The sequence below is a fragment of the Saimiri boliviensis genome, chromosome 1, assembly GCF_048565385.1.
Source record: "Saimiri boliviensis isolate mSaiBol1 chromosome 1, mSaiBol1.pri, whole genome shotgun sequence".
In the NCBI taxonomy this organism is placed as follows: domain Eukaryota; kingdom Metazoa; phylum Chordata; class Mammalia; order Primates; family Cebidae; genus Saimiri; species Saimiri boliviensis.
In genome coordinates this window covers 159,697,040-159,714,048 of record NC_133449.1, presented here as the reverse complement: position 1 = coordinate 159,714,048, position 17,009 = coordinate 159,697,040, and the positions used below count along the sequence as shown (strand labels likewise).

Sequence of the window (17,009 nt, the reverse complement as noted above, 5' to 3'; positions counted from 1 at the left end):
TCCCAAAGTGCTGGGATTACAGGTGTGAGCCACTGCTCCTGGCCGTCAGGTGCTGTTTTTATAGCTTTGGGGCTTCGGGGCTGGGAAGGACTCGATCAGGTAGTCTCCTCACTTTATAGTTGGTGAAGTGGAGGCTGAGAGGTGGGGGACCTGCTTGAAGTCATGTCCCATGTGTTGCAAAGGGCCGTCCATCTTGCCTTATCACCTCCTGGGTAGGGAGTGGGACGTACCACTAGAACTGCAGAGGCCTGGGGCAGGGTTGACGGGGTTTACAGGTCCTCCTGGGACCTGGCTGGCATGGGGGCTGGGCAGTCACTGATGAGGGGTCGATCCCCTTTGAAATACTCATTGCTGCTGGGGATGGGATAAGGCCAGGTCTGGTCTTGGGTGAGATGGACCCAGTTGCGGGAAAAAGGCCGAGATGGTACACCTGGTAATGCCACCCCCATCCAGATGCCAGGCCCAGCTGTACACCGTCTGCCCAGCAGCTGGGAGCTGTGAGTCACACCCAGTGGATACAGAGGCACAGGCCATTGTGTGCCGTGATTCATTCTGTTCTCCCAGCCCCAAAGGGATGACGAGGCCCTGAGTGCCGATTCATGCCCACGCCTGTGGATGAAGCTGATATGAGGAGGCACAGGGGACCCAAGGGAGTCGGCTGCCTTTGCTCCCTCCGTCTCTTGAGTATCCAGTGATTGTGACCGGTCCATTCCCACTAGTGCAGGAGTCCGTGAACCCCCAAAGGTGCAGTGTGTTGTAGGCATTTCTGTGCTTTCTTTTTCGGAAGGAAGAGTCTGTCGATTTCATGAGGTCATCAGAAGGCTGGGTGTCCTTGTGGAGTGCTGACCCGGCTGTGTGCCCTGCAGGCTTGAGAACAGGTGGCAGTGTGGTGCAAGTAGAAAGTAGCCTGGTGACAGTGTAGCATCCTGGGTCAGGGTGTGGTCTTGGAGACGGGCTGTTGGCTTCTGAGCCGGCCCCTCTACTTAGGAGCTGTGTGACATTGGGTAAGTTACTTTGTGCTTCCTCTGTAAAATGGCAATAACGGTATTTATCTCATGGTGTTATAGTTAGACTTTTAGATAAGGTAATGTGTTTAAAGGACTTACCTCAGTGCTTGGTACAAAGTAATCATTTGGTAAAAATTTGCTGTTGGTAATTCTAGCTCTGCTACAAATTTGCTGAGTGATTTTGTAAGTGCATGATCCTGGGGTCTTAGTCTCCACCCCGGCTCCACACCCTGTGTTGGGCTTTTCAGGAGCTTCGGGACCAGCTTGGAGAGCAGGGATGGGCAGGGGAGGTGGGGGAAGCCCTTTCTGCATTCTGGGACTCCCCAGCCCAGGCCCTCCCTGGCTTTGTCCTGGGGCAGGGTTCTGTAACCAGCTGGGTCTGGCCAGGCAGGGCAAGATTCTCAACCCCCTTTTGTCTCTCCATTGTCTCTTCCTTTCCCTTCCCCCTACCAAGCTGTGGTTAGCAGACCTGTTCCTCAAGCTCCAGGGATGAAATTGGACCTTTGCTATTCTGCCACCACTTGATTTAGTTTAGTCGGGAGGTTTGCTGGGCTGGTGGCCCCTCCTCCCGCTACCTGGGGACAGAACAGAACTGATGCCTCAGTGCCTGCTTCATGTCTCCTTTCTGGGGAGGAAGCACAGGAGTCTAGATGGCTTGGGCTCTTCTTGGTCCACACTGCCAGGTCGTAGGGTCAGGAGGTTCCTGCCCATGGCCTCTGCAGTTCTAGTGGTACGTCCCACTCCCTACCCAGGATTCCTTCCCTGGCAGAGCCTTCTCCATCCTTGCAGCCCAGCACCAATGCCTCCTCTTCCAGGAAGCCTTCCCAGGTACCTCAGCTGCAGGGAAGTTGGCCTCCACTGAGCTCCACAGTGTGTTCTCTGCCCATTTTAAGAAAACAGAGGTCACAAACTAGCAGGCCACATTTGCCCTATGGGCAGATTTTGTTTGGCCCATGCCAAATATAGAGCTGGTTGCCAATCGGAGGTTTTACATAAAATCTAAGACATCTGGCTTTATTTCAAAAATCGAAGGGCCGGGCGCGGTGGCTCAAGCTTGTAATCCCAGCACTTTGGGAGGCCGAGGCGGGTGGATCACGAGGTCGAGAGATCGAGACCATCCTGGTCAACATGGTGAAACCCCGTCTCTACTAAAAATACAAAAAATTAGCCGGGCATGGTGGCGCGTGCCTGTAATCCCAGCTACTCAGGAGGCTGAGGCAGGAGAATTGCCTGAACCCAGGAGGCGGAGGTTGCGGTGAGCCGAGATCGCGCCATTGCACTCCAGCCTGGGTAACAAGAGCGAAACTCCGTCTCAAAAAAAAAAAAAAAAAAAAAAAAAAAAAAAAAAAAAAAAAAAAAAAAATCGGAAGATAGGAAAACCTTGAGCCTACATTCTCCTCGAGTCATTGCTGGAGATGAGGCATGTACCCTTCGCCCCACCCCCAGCCAGCCATTTCATATGCTTACATGATCTTTCTGGTCACTGGAGGCATCTGAGTTTGCAACCCTGTCCTTAAGCCACGAACCACTTTCTCTCCTACATTGTTCCGTTGCGGGCTTTTCCAGGGCAGAGGGTGTGGGGGCTGTGGGCTGAATCACCTTTGTGCCCCTTGAAGCAAGGAAGCATTGGAGCATCTTGCTTAGGCTCAGGACGGTGCCCCCAGTAGGAGTGTAACAAGTGCTTCCTGTGTGAAGGCAGGTGTGGCCATGGCCTGTCCCTGCCAGCTGTGAAGGTTCCATTTGCTAGAGGCCTCTGGGTCAGCCTGCTCCATGGCCCTCAAACCCTCCCCCAAGATAAGCTCTTCCTGCTTAGCCACTGACCCAGGCAGCTCCTTAAGCTTCGGATAACAGTCTCTGAAAGGTCGGCCCCACCCTGCAGTGTAACCAAGGAGAGGAGCATCCACCTACACCTGTCCCTGGGTCTCACTCTCATGGCGAGCTTAGAGGAGTTTAGGGAGGGGAAGACTGTGCTCAGCAGCCTTCAGAGGGTGTCAGGTCTAGAGCTCTGTGTCCTGAGGGCGGCAGGGTGGTAAGGGGTGTGGACCATTCAGATGGTGACTGGCCTGGGCTTGCTCTCTACTGGGCCTCTCTGTGCTTTCTTTTCTTCCTAGAGAATGTTACTTTATCCCACAGCTCCCTTGTCCGACTGTCTGTCCTTTCAAGGTTTATTTAACTCTTCTAATTGAAATCTTAAGTATCCTCTAGGGTCTGCTAAGATGTCTTCTTTCGGAAGAGGTCTTAGCTGAGAGGCTGCAATTGTTCTGGCTATGAGAAAAACCTGGGAAGCTTGCAAAAATGCATGCAGATTGCTGCCCCCACCCCCTGCTTCCTGTTCTGATTCCTTCATTGTAGGGTGTGGCCTCCTTCTCCTGAGAACATTCAGACCAGGGGGTCTATAGATCACTTTCAGGGACTCTGTCTTAGTGTATGGAGCCTAGGGCTGGTAGGGAGGTGGCTGTTGGTCTGGGCAACATCAGCTATGCCCCTTTTTCTCTCTCTGGGCCCCTCTTTTGCCCCCGTGTCAATGTTCTGGGCTTCCCCAGTTGTGAATGAGTGCAATGTGAGCCATCCTTAGAGAGGATAATGCAGAGTAGATGGGGCAGGTGCCAGTGTCTGGGTGGGGTGAGGGCTCCTGGTCCTGGCCCCACCCTAGCCAGGCCCAGAGGAGTTTCACATTCACATTAGGGAACAGGTCAGGAGAGGGGTGCTCTGATGCAGCAGAGGAAGCAGGCTAGAAGTCTGGCTCAAAGTGGACAGATGCTGTGCCTGCGGGGAAGGCCTGGCCTGGGTGGCCTGGTGACCTGGCCAAAGGCTGAGGGGCTCTCCTGCTGTGTGGTCCTGTGGCAGGCAGGCTGAAACATCAAGTGTAGGCATGAGCAAGCCATTTATAGCCAGGTAAACTGAGGTACATAGAGGGAAGACACTCTCCTAATGTCACATGAGTGGGTGGAAAGCTGAGCTGGGACCCCAGATCTTCCAAAGCCAGGCAAGACCACACTCTTCCATCTCCACCTCCCTCTGCAGGGCCAGTGGCAGATCACCTAGCTGGGACAATCATCTGATTGTCTGTGACGACCTAGTTAGAGCGTGGAAAAATGAACCATCGTCATAGCCACCCTGGAGGCATGAAACCGGTTGGGTGTGCAAATTACCCCTCAAACATTCTCCATCCCTTTTTTTTTTTTTTTTTTTTTTTGTCTTTCCTTAAACTGTCTCCGATGGGCCAGCTGCCTCTGTGCCCGCTTCCGCCTGGCACTGGACTTCCTGCTCTTCATTCTGAGAACAAAGCTTCCTTCTGACAGTCCTCCTGCTGACCACAGGCAAAGGGCAGGCGTAGCACCGGCCTCCCTCCTCTGCCTCCTCTTGCTGGGAGCGTGGGGCAGGCAGCCTTGGGTGGATGCTGGAAGGGCTGTGAAGGTGGGTGGCAGCAGCCCAGTCCATGTTCCCTTTAGCAGCCCAATTGTCAGGACTTGGAAGTTCTCCCTCATGGCCAAATGGAGAGGCCAAGGCACTGGATAGGGACAAACATAAAATCTTGTCATCCATTCGTCCAAGCAGGCAGTTGGCCCAGAACACAACTGGGAATTTGGCTGGAAACTGGCCAAGTGAAAACCCTCAGGGTACAGGCCGGGCGTGGTGGCTAACGCCTGTGATACAAGCACTTTGGAGGCCAAGGTGGGTGGATCGCCTGAGGTCGGGAGTTCAAGACCAGCCTGACCAACATGGTGAAACCCCATCTTAATAAATAAATAAATAAATAAATAAGAAAATGAAACCCTCAGGGTTTCAGCTGGCCCAGGTGGAGTCTGGTTATCTGCCTCTAGCCCCGATCTGTAGGGGCTGCGTAGGCCTAAAGTGTGTTCAGATGAGGAAGACAGTAGTCCCTCATGCAGGATATTTGTATTGAACATCTACTTTGGCCCAGGCCTTTTTCTAGTACTGGGATGTAGCGGTAAACAAAACACATGGAAACCCTGTTTTAGAAGTGGGGCTGACATTCAGGTGGGGAGATGAAATGAAACAACTCCATCAGGCTCACTGTCAGGTGGTGAGATGTGCCTGGAAGAAAAATAAAGCTGGATTGTGGGTCGAGAGTGTGCTTGAGGAGTGATCCTGCCATGTCAGGTGGTCAGGATGGTCCCTGGTGAGGGGCAGTACACTCTGGGAGGGCAGCCCATGGAAAATTGAGGGAAGAACTTTGCAGGCAGAGAGAGTCACAGGGCAGAGCCTCTGGAACTGGAGGGCACAGGTGGCCAGAGGCAGGGTGGGAAGAATGAAAGGATGGTGGAGGAGAGAGGCCAGAGGGCATATGGGGACAGGTAGGGCCCCTTGGCCATGGGGAGGACTTTGTTATGTGAGCCTGAGTGGAGAGGAAGCTGCTGGTGGGCCTGGCGCGAGGACTGACCGGTTTCGGCACACGTTTTAGATAGACTGCTGGGGGTGAGGGTGGACACAGGAGGACTGGCTGGGAGGCTGCTGCAGTCACTCCATGAGACAGGTCAGGAGGGTCAGTGGTGGGTGGGGATGGAGGGGGAGCCACCAGGGGTTGGTTCTGGATTTATTTTGCAGGATGAGCTGATGGGATTTGCTGGTGGATTAGATGTGGGGTGTGAGAAGAGAGTGTTGAGCACAAGGTTCCTGGCTTGAGGAACTGAAAGGACAGTGTTGCTATTTACCGAGGCAGAGAAGGCTGCAGGACAAGTAGGTTTGGGGAGAGCAATTCAGATCTGGGGTCAGCTGTGCTAGGTTGAGGCATATGCTGGTGGGGGAGGGGCATGGTGCACGTGGGTCTTGGGCCCTGCATGTTCCTGTTGCTGTCAGGAACAGGACCCCAAAGCTAGGAGTCTGTTCTGTAAGAACAAATGTTTCCCGGTCCCTTCAATGTCCTTTGCTCTGCCTGCAAACCTCCCCCTGCTTTTCTCTTCCTTGTGGATGAGGAAAAGGCAGATTCTGAAGTCTCATTGTCACTGTGATGGTCCTAGCCTTTCTGCCTGGCACGTCTCCTCGTAGGGAGTTCCTTCCAGGATAGGTGGGGTGGGGGGCAGAAGGGTGGGCTGTCTGCCCAAGGATAAGGCAGAGGCTCAGGCCTTGTCCTTGCTTGGCTACCAATAGAGCTCTTTGCCTTTGTTTCCCTTTCTGTATGGAGAAGGGTTGAGGTGGCCCCAGGATTCTGAGGGTGGCAGGGAGCATTTGAGGAGGCCACTTGGCACAGTGGTTAAGAATCTGGGCTTGGGGTCAGGCAGATGTGGGCACAAATCCTTGCCTGCTGCTTGGCTGTAAGACTCTGGGCAAGTAACATAACCTCTCTGAGCCCCAATTTTCTCATCTGTAGAAATGGGTCAACGATATTACTTGCCTCACAGGGTTACTGTGAGGGTTGAATGAGGAAATGTCCATAAAGCACTCAGCAAGGCCCTGGCATTCACAGAGGCTGCCACTCACAGCGATGCATGCAGGCAGACGGGTAAGGGACTTGGCCTAGTGGGTGGGAGGAACCATGGCAGGCCATTGAACAGGAGCATGCCAGGCATGTGGTTTGATGTGGCAGCTGTGAACATGGAGACTTGGGCTGAGTTTTCTTAGCAGGTCTGAGAGCCCCTTCCACCTTCCAGAGTGAGAGCTGAGGGCTGGCCCTAATGGACCATCTTCCTTTCCCTAGCCAAGAGTCTTCATTGACTTGGCATGGGCAGCCTCTGTCTGGCACAGGTCCCTTGGGGTGGGGTGGTCATTTTCCTTAAGGACTCCTATAGGACCCCTTGTGTCTACATCCCAGTGGCTGGCCTTAGGGAAATGTGAGGGAGAGGCTTTGGAGGTGAGTGACATTGAAGGGACTTAAGTTACATGTGGGTGGAGCTCTGGACAGGGCTGGTGGGTCAGGTGGGCCTGGAGTGGCAGTACCCTGGGCGCTGGAGTGACCTCGGTTTCTGGTCTGCATCCAGGCTGGGTGGTGCTTGCTCCAGCGGAGCCATGGAGAGGTCGACAGTGGGTGGAATGTGGCCCCCTCGGAACCCACACTTCACTGGTGCCCAGGCATGCCAGCCAAGCCCTGTGCTTCTGCAAGCTTGTTTCCCAGCAGTTGAGCTGTGCCAGGACAGCCAAGGACATTTCAGAGTCCCCAGGGCTCATAGCCAGGCTGTCACTGGGCACTGCTTGTTTTCCCAGGGCCCAAGAGTCTTTAGGGATGGAAGGGGTTCTGGAGATATTCCAGGGACTTTTCTTACCAGCTTGGTAAATTGAGGTCTGGAGAGAGCAAGGCACTTGACCAAGGTCTCACAAGGCCACCTCCCTCATATCTGTCACTCCCCTCTGTTCCCATGTCCTCTGCTCAGACTTCTGTTCCTCTGCCTGGACGTTTATAACAACCTCCCTCTTGTGGGCTCCCCAAGAGCTTTGTCTGTCCTCCGTTATTGTAATCTTGTCATCATCTGCCAGATGCATACACTATTTGTTGCGTCTACCTCCTGTCCCCTCCAGTGACTGCCCATGACAGAGTCTCCCTGACAGAGCTGTGCAGCATGAGGTTTAGGCCCCAGGCTCTGGAGCCAGTCTGAACTCTGTTTGGATGCCAACTCTGCCCCTTCCTGGCCTGGTGACCTTGGGCATGATACCCTGCTTTTCTGAGCTGCTGTCTCTGAAATGAAAACAGTAGCAATACTTAGTTTACAGGAATGTCAGGACAGTTAAATAGGATAACGTGTGAAATGCAGAGTACAGCACCTGGTACCGAGTAAACGCTCAGAAATGGGCATCGTTGTCGCAAAGGCTCATCCATTGGTTGAACTGGAAAGTCACGAGCATGGAGGAGTAGACCCGGGCTGCGACTGGGAAGCAGAGGATGTGGGCTGCAAGTTCACCTCGAACACTGTGCTCCTGTGTGCAGGTTGGGAAGCCACTTATCCTCTGGAAAGCCCACTTCCCTTTTCTGAGAAAGGGGGCGGAAATCCCTGCCATACCTTCTTAAAGTTGGCATGTGATGCCACAGCAATGCCTGTGAAAAACTTTGCATCTGTGTAATGATTTAAAAATGGCACAGCAGTGGCTGTGGTGTGCTGATGGCGATGAGGGCATTGTAACCACAGCAGTGGGCAGCTGGCCGGGCTGGAGGCTGGTCCATCTATGGAATGCTCAGCGCCCACATGGACTTCCCCGTCCCCGCCTACCTGCTCCCGGCTGTCCACCAGCCTGCCTTTACGTTTGCCCTGGCATTACATGATAGAAAATGTGGGAGGTGCAAAGAGCTGATGGCATTTCCCTGGCCCTTGTGGGTTTTGTGTTATCTGTGGCTGATGCCATGGAATGTGGGGATTAAGAACCAGACAGACGCTGGTTCAAATCACAGCTAAGCACTTCCCAAGAGGGGGCTTGAGCAGGTTGCTTAATCTCTATGAACTTCAGGTTCCATATTTGTAAAATGATGCCGTGATCAAGTAGAGGCCAAGCATTTAACAAAGAGCCCAGAACACAGTGGCATTGGGTGGTTGTATAATGTGTATTCTGCGTGGAACGTGTGACTAATGGGTTATTAATGGCAGGGAGCTGGGGCCACTGTGCCCATTTCTGGGGATTTGCTGCAGAGGTTGGTTATGCTCCTTACAGAATAACCCGGCTTAGGTTTAGGAGTGTACATGGAGTCATACGGCATGATTCAATTTTTTTAATTAATTTGTTTTTTCACATTTTATTTTATTTTTCAAGGTGGGGTCTTGGCTGTGTCTCCCAGGCTGGCATGCAGTAATGCGGTTGTAGCTCACTGCAGCCTTGAATGCCCGAATGCCCAGGCTTCAAGCACTCCTCCTACCTTAGCTTCCTGAGTGCTGGGACTACAGGCACGTGCTACCATGCCTGGCTTCATGAGTCTGTTTTATTTGACCAAACTGAGGCCAAGAAAGGAGTGGTGCTTGCTTGAGATCACAGGCAGGTTGTGTAGGGCTGGGCCTAGGATGAGGCAAGTGATGCATCTAAATGCAGCCTCTCAGGAGAGGCCCACTGTGTGCTCGCCCACTGTGGAGAATAAAAGCCCCCGCCTTTTTTTTTGAGAGAGGGTCTAGCTGTGTCTAGGCTGGAGTCCAATGGTGCGATCTGGGCTCACTGCAGCCTAAACCTCCTGGGCTGAAGTGATCCTTCCACCTCAGCCCTCCCATATAATTGACTACAGGCACGCACCACTACACCTGGCTAATTTTTGTAATTTTTTTTGGTAGAGAAGGGGTTTTGCTATGTTGTCCAGGCTGGTCTTGGACTCCTGGTCTCAAACTCCTGGGTCAACCTGCCTTGACCTCCTAAAGTGCTGAAATGACAGGTGTGAGCCACACACCTGCAGTGAGCACCGTCTTCAAGGCTCCTCGCTGGCCTCACCTGAGCTTAGTCCTGCATGAGTCCCTGATCTAGGACGGGAACCCTGGTCTCCTGGCCCCATGAACTGTTCTGGACCCCTGCAAGGCACTTTCTAGAGTCTCACTGAGGCCTCCTCTTCCCCTTTAAAAGGAGCCTCTTGAAGTAGGTCACCTGATGCTTTTTGCTCCATGTTCCTGCTCTCTAGCTGTTGTCTGTGTCTTGGAGAAAGCCAGGCCCACTTACTTCCACCTTCCCCCACCTCCTGCCCCCTCCCCTGCCAGCTGCACCTCCATGTAAGTACCTTGAGCCCCTTAACACCCTAGGCGTGTTGGCGGCCAGTGCTTGTCTTGATGACAAGCCCCAGCAAGTCTACAGGAACTGGCTGCTTTCATGTGGGCCCTCGGTGAAACCTCCTTGGTCTCAGCAGGCCCTGTGTTGTGCCCAGCAGGCCTCCAGGAGATTAGGGGGCTTCTGTGGCTCCACAAGCCTCAAAGCTTTTCCCTTGCTCCGTGTTATCCCTAGCCCACCTGGCTTCCGTCCTCACTGGCCACAGGGCTTGTGGGATATTCATTTCTCAAAGGCTCTGGCATCTTCCGGAGTAGGCTAGTCTTGGGGTGTCCATCTGAGCCATTCTCCCTGTCACCACTGCTGGGCCTACCCCCTGGGCTTAGGTGACTTCTTGAGAGGTGGCCAAGGCTGCTAATCCCTGGAAGGGGCTTCTAGGATTTCCCTGTGGCTGGCAGGAATCTTGGTCACCCATGTGGTGTGACATGAAGAGTCTGGAAAGCCAGCCCAATCTCCATCTTATTTTTTTTTTTTTGTTTTTAACTGCAGCTCTCAGAGGCTGCATTTCTATCATTATCAAGTTGCCTTGTGCTCTCCTTGGCATCCTCTAAGAAGGCAAATACCTTTCAGGTGGGTGCTTTTAAGTGTTTGCTGTCAAGAAGCAAGCCCCAGCCAGCCTGGCCCTTTTCCAGTATACTGTGTGACTGAGGCCAAGTGCTTCTCCTCTCTGGGCCGTGACTCTCTGTAAGACCCTTTTCAGCTCTAGCATTTGGAGACTTTGGCACGGATTCTTACACCCTCCACACCTTTGCCAGGCACCTTTCTTCCTCCTCTGCAGGGTGGGGCACAGGGAAGGGCCTGGCAGCTGAGCTGGGTGGGGGCAGGGGCCAGAAGACACTTTTCCCACCAGCTGGGCAGATCAGTTTCTCTTCTTCTCAGGACAGGTGGGGAAACTGAGGTCTGGAGGGGGAAGAGCCAGAGCCAGAACGAGGACCCAGTTATCCTTATTGTCAGTGTGGTGTTTGCTGCTCCCTCTCTTGAGAGGGTCAGAGGACTCGCTGGCATCAGGGTCAGGGACATGCTTTTTTCTTTCTCATGGAAGGCTCCTCCAGGCAGGGCTTGGGTGAGGCAAGCAAGGTGCCAGCCGTCCCCTGGGCACAGGTCGGAATCAGAGGAGGACATCCTCTTTCTGAGGTTAAGGAGGTAGGGGCTGGAGGCCTTGACAAGGGAGGTGGCATGAAGGGGCGTGGAGGTTTCTAGGAATGTGGTTGGTGGCACAGGGTGCCCTAGGGCCACCTCCCTCCCGACCTTGCTTCTGCCTTCCCTGTCTCCCGGGGAGGGGACTGGGCCAACAGTAATGCCGTTTTTCCTGGCCCTGGGATTAGGTGCAGCTGTGTTAAGTGAGCAGCGTGGAACCATCGAGAGGACGTGGCGAAGTGAAGAGGAGCCACACGCCACTGCCTGGAGCTCCGGTGGGTCTGGGTCTGGGTCTGGTCTTTCTCTCCCTGGCTTCTGTGCCCTCTGACCACTGTCTCTGGCCCCCAGCCCTGTCCAGTCCTTCCAGGTTCATCTGAGTACGCGCGTGCGTGTGTGTGTGTGTGTGTGTGTGTGTGTGTGGTGTGTGGTGTGTGGCCCTAGGAGGACCCTAGGGGTATAGGCTGGCACTTGAGTCTGGCGCTGGGTCCTGCCTTCATCCCAGATCAGAAGCAGCTCCCGGGACTCCCCCAGGGTGACGTCAGGCTGACCTGGCAGGTTCCCGATGGAGGAGAAGGAGCAGGAGGCTGAGGGATGGGAAGGAAGGGCTCAGTTTCTCTTTTGGCTTCTCCAGACAGCTAGGCACATCCACAAATCCACCTGAAGCCAGCAGCTCCAAGAATTAAAGATTTACTTCAGGACCACTGTGGAGGCTGGAATAGTAAGATCCCAGGGCTCTCCGATGTTGCGTTTGTGGCTTTGGTTCTGTCTAGACTGTCAGAGCCATGGCTTGCCAAAGCCAGAGAGGCTCCTAGAGAGTTTCCATGTTCTTAACTTGGCTTTTGTTGCGGGCCAGTCACAACCATTCTGAATTTATGTGTGCAGATAGGGGAGAAGCTCAGGGAGTGATAAAATTGTTTTTACTTCACTGGGCATAAATGACAAATGAGGTAAGGGTTGGGAAGTGCTTGGTAGAGTGCCTGGCACGTGCCGGGCCGTGAGGTGAAGTGCTCCCCATTGTCCTTTGCGGTGCCCTGCTAGCTGAGATCTCCTGCTTCTGGCCCTCACTCCTGCCTCTTCCTTAGCATGAGGCCTCTGCCTGGGACAGGAGGTCCCTTTCTTATATGGGGGTGGCTGGTGTAGCGGGTGAGGACCCTCTGGCTGAAGCCCATGGTACACCTCTCTGCAGTGCAGGCTTTCCCAGGAGGCTGAAGCTCACAGCTGCTAGAGAAGCCAGGGCAGCAGACCCAGGGCTGGTCTCCTACAGGAAGTCTCTCTCCCGGGCTGCAGACCTGGCTTGGGAGTGATGTGGAAAGTCGGACTGTAGAGGGGTCATGAACGGGGGCTCTGGGGTGGGCTGGGAGGGGCATCCTAGCTCCATCTCTGCCCAGCTGTGTGACTTCGAGCTGGTTACTTACCCTCTCTGAGCCTCTGTTTCCTTGTCTGTAAAGTGCTCTTAGCAGTGACACCCCTGTCAGGGTGTTAGGACTGAGCGTGGTGGAGCAGGGAAGGCTCCTGGCACAGATGTTCATAAGAGCTTGCTGTTGGCCGTCAGTGAGGGAGGTTAATGCTATGTGTCAGGAAATGCTGCTTTGTTTCTTTTGAGTGTCTGTGATCTGAGCCTAAGAAAAAAAATAGGGATGGATTTGACTCTGTTTAGGCAGATTTGGGGATAGGGTAGGAAGAGAGCCCCATTTTGGGAAGCTTTGTGGCCATTGCATAGCGTGTGATGGGCCTGACAGCCTTGATGTGTGTGAAGAGCCTCAGTGGGACTGTCAGGACTGTCAGGGACGGACAGTCCCAGGGACAAGGACCGGAGGGTGGCCGGGTGACCTGCCGTGTTCCCAACTCGGCTCCGCCCCCAGGCTGTCTGCTATGTTTGCTCAGTAAGCTTTTTTTCAGAGCTGGTACAAAGGTAAACTCGCAACTCAGGCCCTGTTGGAAGAAGGACACATTCTCAACAAGTGAGGTCGAAGTTTCTTCGGTTTTCTGTTGGGCCTTCCCTGCCAGGGACCCAGAACAGATTTGCAAGTTGAGAACCAGGGAGTGAACCAGTGCTTTATGCTTTGTTTGCTTGTTGATTGATGGATGATCTGTGGGCTACGTTCAAGAAAGATCACCAAGGCTGCTTGTGATACTAAAACACATATAAAATTGATGAAAACAGACAGAAAACTATTCAAAGGGAGTGGAGAATGGGATGTGCAGGACATCTGGCGAGTGTTAGCTGTCTTAGGTGATCACAGAGGGGCTGCCCAGGCTCTGGAGCCCAGCGGCTGTGTGCCAAAATTCCCATTCACCCCTTATTAACTCTGTGGGCTGCAGCAAGTGACTGGCCTCTCTGGTCCTCAGTTCCTCATCTGTATAATGGGGTGAATCTAGGTCATGGTGCTGTGGTAAGGTTGAAATAATGGTATGTGTCACAGACATAGCATGTCTCACAAATGGAAGTTAATGTTATTAATGCATTTAGCTTGGAGTTGCCGTATAGCAGATTCACAGCGGGGAAGGTAATTGGCAAGGGTACATGGCTCTTGAGCACCTGCTGTGGGTAGGAGACTGTGCCGGGGAAAGCTTTCAGTGGAGCTGGGAGCCCCGCATTCTAGTTGCAAGAGCAGCGGATACCTGGTGTGGCATTGTGGGATATGGAGCAGGGAAGCTCAACAGGGCTTTAGAAATCCAGAGCAGCTTCGTTCACCTCCCTGCTGAGCCTGGCATTGGAGGAGGAGAGACAGGATTTTCACGGACAAGAAAATGGACCAAGGTAAATGAGAGTGGGGCATACCAGACGGCACAAGGCCGGGAGGTCTCTTCCCGTCTCTGGGTCTCAGTGTCCCAGGGGCTTACGGTAGGGCAGACTGTGCTTTCCGTGGCCCTGTGACTCTGAGCCAGACCTCCAACAGTCTCTTTCCTGGTGGTGACAGTCCTGGACTCTTGGGGTGACTGACAGGCGGCAAGTTGGCCCCTGGCCAGGCAGCACTGCAAGGTGTTGGGGGATGGGGCATACAGCAGATTCCAGCAGAGGAAGGGATTTGCTTCTGGTCTCAGCCTCCCAGGGGTGTAATCCCGCTGGAGAAACTCCCGCACAGCTGGGAAGCAAATGTGGAGGATTTTCCTTGCTGGGCTGGATGTGATGGGTGGGGCAGGCTGTGGTAGGGTGGCTGGTGGAGCTGTGGGGTGTGGCTGGGTGGGGGGTGGTGGCGTGACTGTGCTGGGGGTGTGACAGGCTGGGAGGGGCTGGATCAGCTATAGGGAGTGGCCCTGGGTGCATGTGGGGCTACCTGTGCCCCTGCTGGCATCCACTGCTCCCCCCTCCCCGGCTCAAGTCCCTGCCTGAGCCTAGGTACCCATTCACATCCTTCTGAGCCTGCTGGCAGAGCTCTTTCTGCACTGACCTCCTGTCGGCCCCCACCCCACGTGCATGTGGCCCAGATGCCTACGATGATGCCATTTGAGCCTGTTGTGTGCATGTGAGTGTGGTGTATGTGTTGCTGGGGGCGGGGAGGGGTATGTGGTCCACAGAGGTCAAGAGTGACCTAGGTTGGAAATAAAATGTGGGCCGGGTGAGCATTCAGGGCTGTGGGCACCTTCCTCCATTCACTGCAGCCATGTTGTACCAGAGTCATAAAACCTCGGGTTCCAGAGACCTCTAGAAACTCTTGTGGGAAGGTCACGGTCACCACTGTGTTTTCCGTGTCTCGCGCCATGCTTGGCACCTAGTGGAGCTCAATAAATGCAGGATGGGGAAACAGGTCGTTTGCTTGTTCTGGATTTCCAGAGAGATTTCAGACCTCCTTCCTGGAGCCCATTCTCTTGCGCCTTCCCTCTGGCGTCAGCCTGGCCTCCCTTCTCTCTTTCTCAATCCACTATTAATTTGATATGTGGCCTTGGGCCAGTTCCTTCCTGAGCCTCACTTTCCAAATCTGTTGCTGAGTAATCATTTTATTAGCTTATATTACTATGTGCCAGGCACTGAGCTCAGTGTTTTATATGCATCATCTCTTTGTCTTGGAAGACGCCCTGCAAGATAAGTAGTATAAACCCCATTTTAGAGTTAGTGGAGCTGAGGCTCAGAGAGGTTGAGGGATTTGCTCAAAGGTCACGAGGCTGGTAAATAATGGAGCCAACAGGCCAGGCATGGTAATCCCAGCATTTTGGGAGGTTGAAGTGGGAGGATCGTCTGAGGTCAAGAGTTTGAGACCAGCCATGCCAACATGGCAAAACCCTGTCTCTACTAAAATTACAAAAAAGCCAGGCATGGTGGTGCTTGCGTGTAATCCCAGCTACTCAGGAGGCTGAGGTGAGAAAATTGATTGAACCCAGGAGGTGGAGGTTGCAGTGAGACAAGATCGTGCCATTGCATTCCAGCCTGGACAACAGAGCAAGACTCCACCTCAAAAAAAAAAAAAAAAAAAAAATATATATATATATATATATGTATATGTATATATATGTGTATGTGTATATATATGTATATGTATATATATGTATGTGTGTGTGTGTTTGTGTGTGTGTGTGTGTATATATATATATATGTATATATATGATGGAGCCAACATTCAAGCCCCAGCTGGGCACAGTGTCTTACACCTGTAATCCCAGCACTTTGGGAAGCTGAAGTGGGATAATTGCTTGAGCCAGGAGTTCAAGACCAGCCTAGGCAACATAGGGAGACCTCGTCTTTAACTGGGCATGGTGGTGCACGCTTGTAGCCCTAGCTACTTGGGAGGCTGAGGTGGAGGATCACTTGAGCCTGAGAAGTTGAGGCTGCAGTAAGCTGTGATTGTGCCCCTGCACTGCAGCCTGGGCAACAGAGAAAGACCCTGTCTTTTTTTTTTTTTTTTTTTTTTTTTTGAGACGGAGTTTTGCTCTTGTTACCCAGGCTGGAGTGCAATGGCGCGATCTCGGCTCACTGCAACCTCTGCCTCCTGGGTTCAGGCAATTCTCCTGCCTCAGCCTCCTGAGTAGCTGGGATTGCAGGCACGCGCCACCATGCCCAGCTAATTTTTTGTATTTTTAGTAGAGACGGGGTTTCACCATGTTGACCAGGATGGTCTCGATCTTTTGACCTTGTGATCCACCCGCCTCGGCCTCCCAAAGTGCTGGGATTACAGGCTTGAGCCACCGCGCCCGGCCAAGACCCTGTCTTAAAAAGTGAAAATATTCTGGGCACAGTGGCTCACATCTATAATCACAGCACTTTGGGAGGCTGAGGTGGATCACTTGAGGTCAGAAGTTCAAGATCAGCCTGGGCAACATGGTGAAACCCTGTCTCTACTAAAAATACAAAAATTATCTGGGTGTGGTGGCAGGCACCTGTAATCCCAGGTACTTAGGAGGCTGAGGCTTGAGAATTGCTTGAAGCTTGAACCCAGGAGGCAGATGCTGCAGTGAGCCTGGGCAACAGAGCAAAATTCTTAAAAAAAAAAAAAAAAAAAAAAAAAAGAGAAAAAGAAAAAAGAAAAGATTCAAAGATTCAAGCCCAGGCAGGCTAGCTCCAATCTGGGCCTTTAACTGCTATACTCGCTGCTGCTGCTAGACTGAAATAGAAGGTGTACACAGCTCTTCTCAGGAGGCCTGCTGGTGCACAGTAGGAACTGTGTACATGTGAGTCGGGTTATAGGGCATAATTCACCATGAAAGGCACGCCTTGCTCAGTCTCCATACCTGCTCTTACGGAGCTCTTAGTCTCATTCTGGGAGCCCACCCATTCTTCTCAGGCCCAATCTGGACCCCTTTCCCTGGCCCGAGTCTCTGGACAGCTTGCTCCTATAGGAAGGCCCTTGTATCTCTGTGCCTTTTCTCCTTAGGGTCTTGGGGAGTATTTTCAGGTGGGGATGTTAGATAGAGAGCGACTTCAACTCCAGAGCAGTGGCCACGGTTACCGTGGTATTTCCCGAAAGTGCTGCGTTACCATGGTGTCTCCATGACAACCCGAGCATCTCATTCATTATCCCAGCACCTTGGCAGGGAAAGCTGGGACTAGGACTAGGAGAGTCAGTGGGAGCCTGGCTGAGGGCTGTGGGCCACTGGCCTTTGTGGCTGAGGTTCCCCGCATGTCCCCGCCCACCCCAAGCCAAGGTTCTTCTGCAGGCTCTGAAGTTATCTCCCTCCCATGCGGTCTGGGTTCACATTTCAGCTCTGCCACTGACTAGTTGTGTGATGTGGGGCAAGCGACTTAACCTCTCT

At 53.1% G+C, this 17,009-nt stretch overlaps 1 protein-coding gene across 5 annotated transcripts in view; it reads left to right on the top strand.

Annotated features, from left to right (window-relative positions):
* Nucleotides 1–17,009, top strand: part of NDST1 (N-deacetylase and N-sulfotransferase 1) — a 71,845-nt gene that overhangs the window by 10,895 nt on the left and 43,941 nt on the right. For 4 of the 5 annotated variants that reach the window (XM_039479858.2, XM_074379176.1, XM_039479950.2 and 1 more), the window contains exon 2: nucleotides 11,012–11,098. The exons of the other annotated variant lie outside the window; for it this stretch is intronic. The gene's annotated coding sequence lies outside the window, so the exon portion shown is untranslated. The remainder of the gene's footprint in view (nucleotides 1–11,011; nucleotides 11,099–17,009) is intronic. 5 annotated transcript variants of the gene reach the window in all.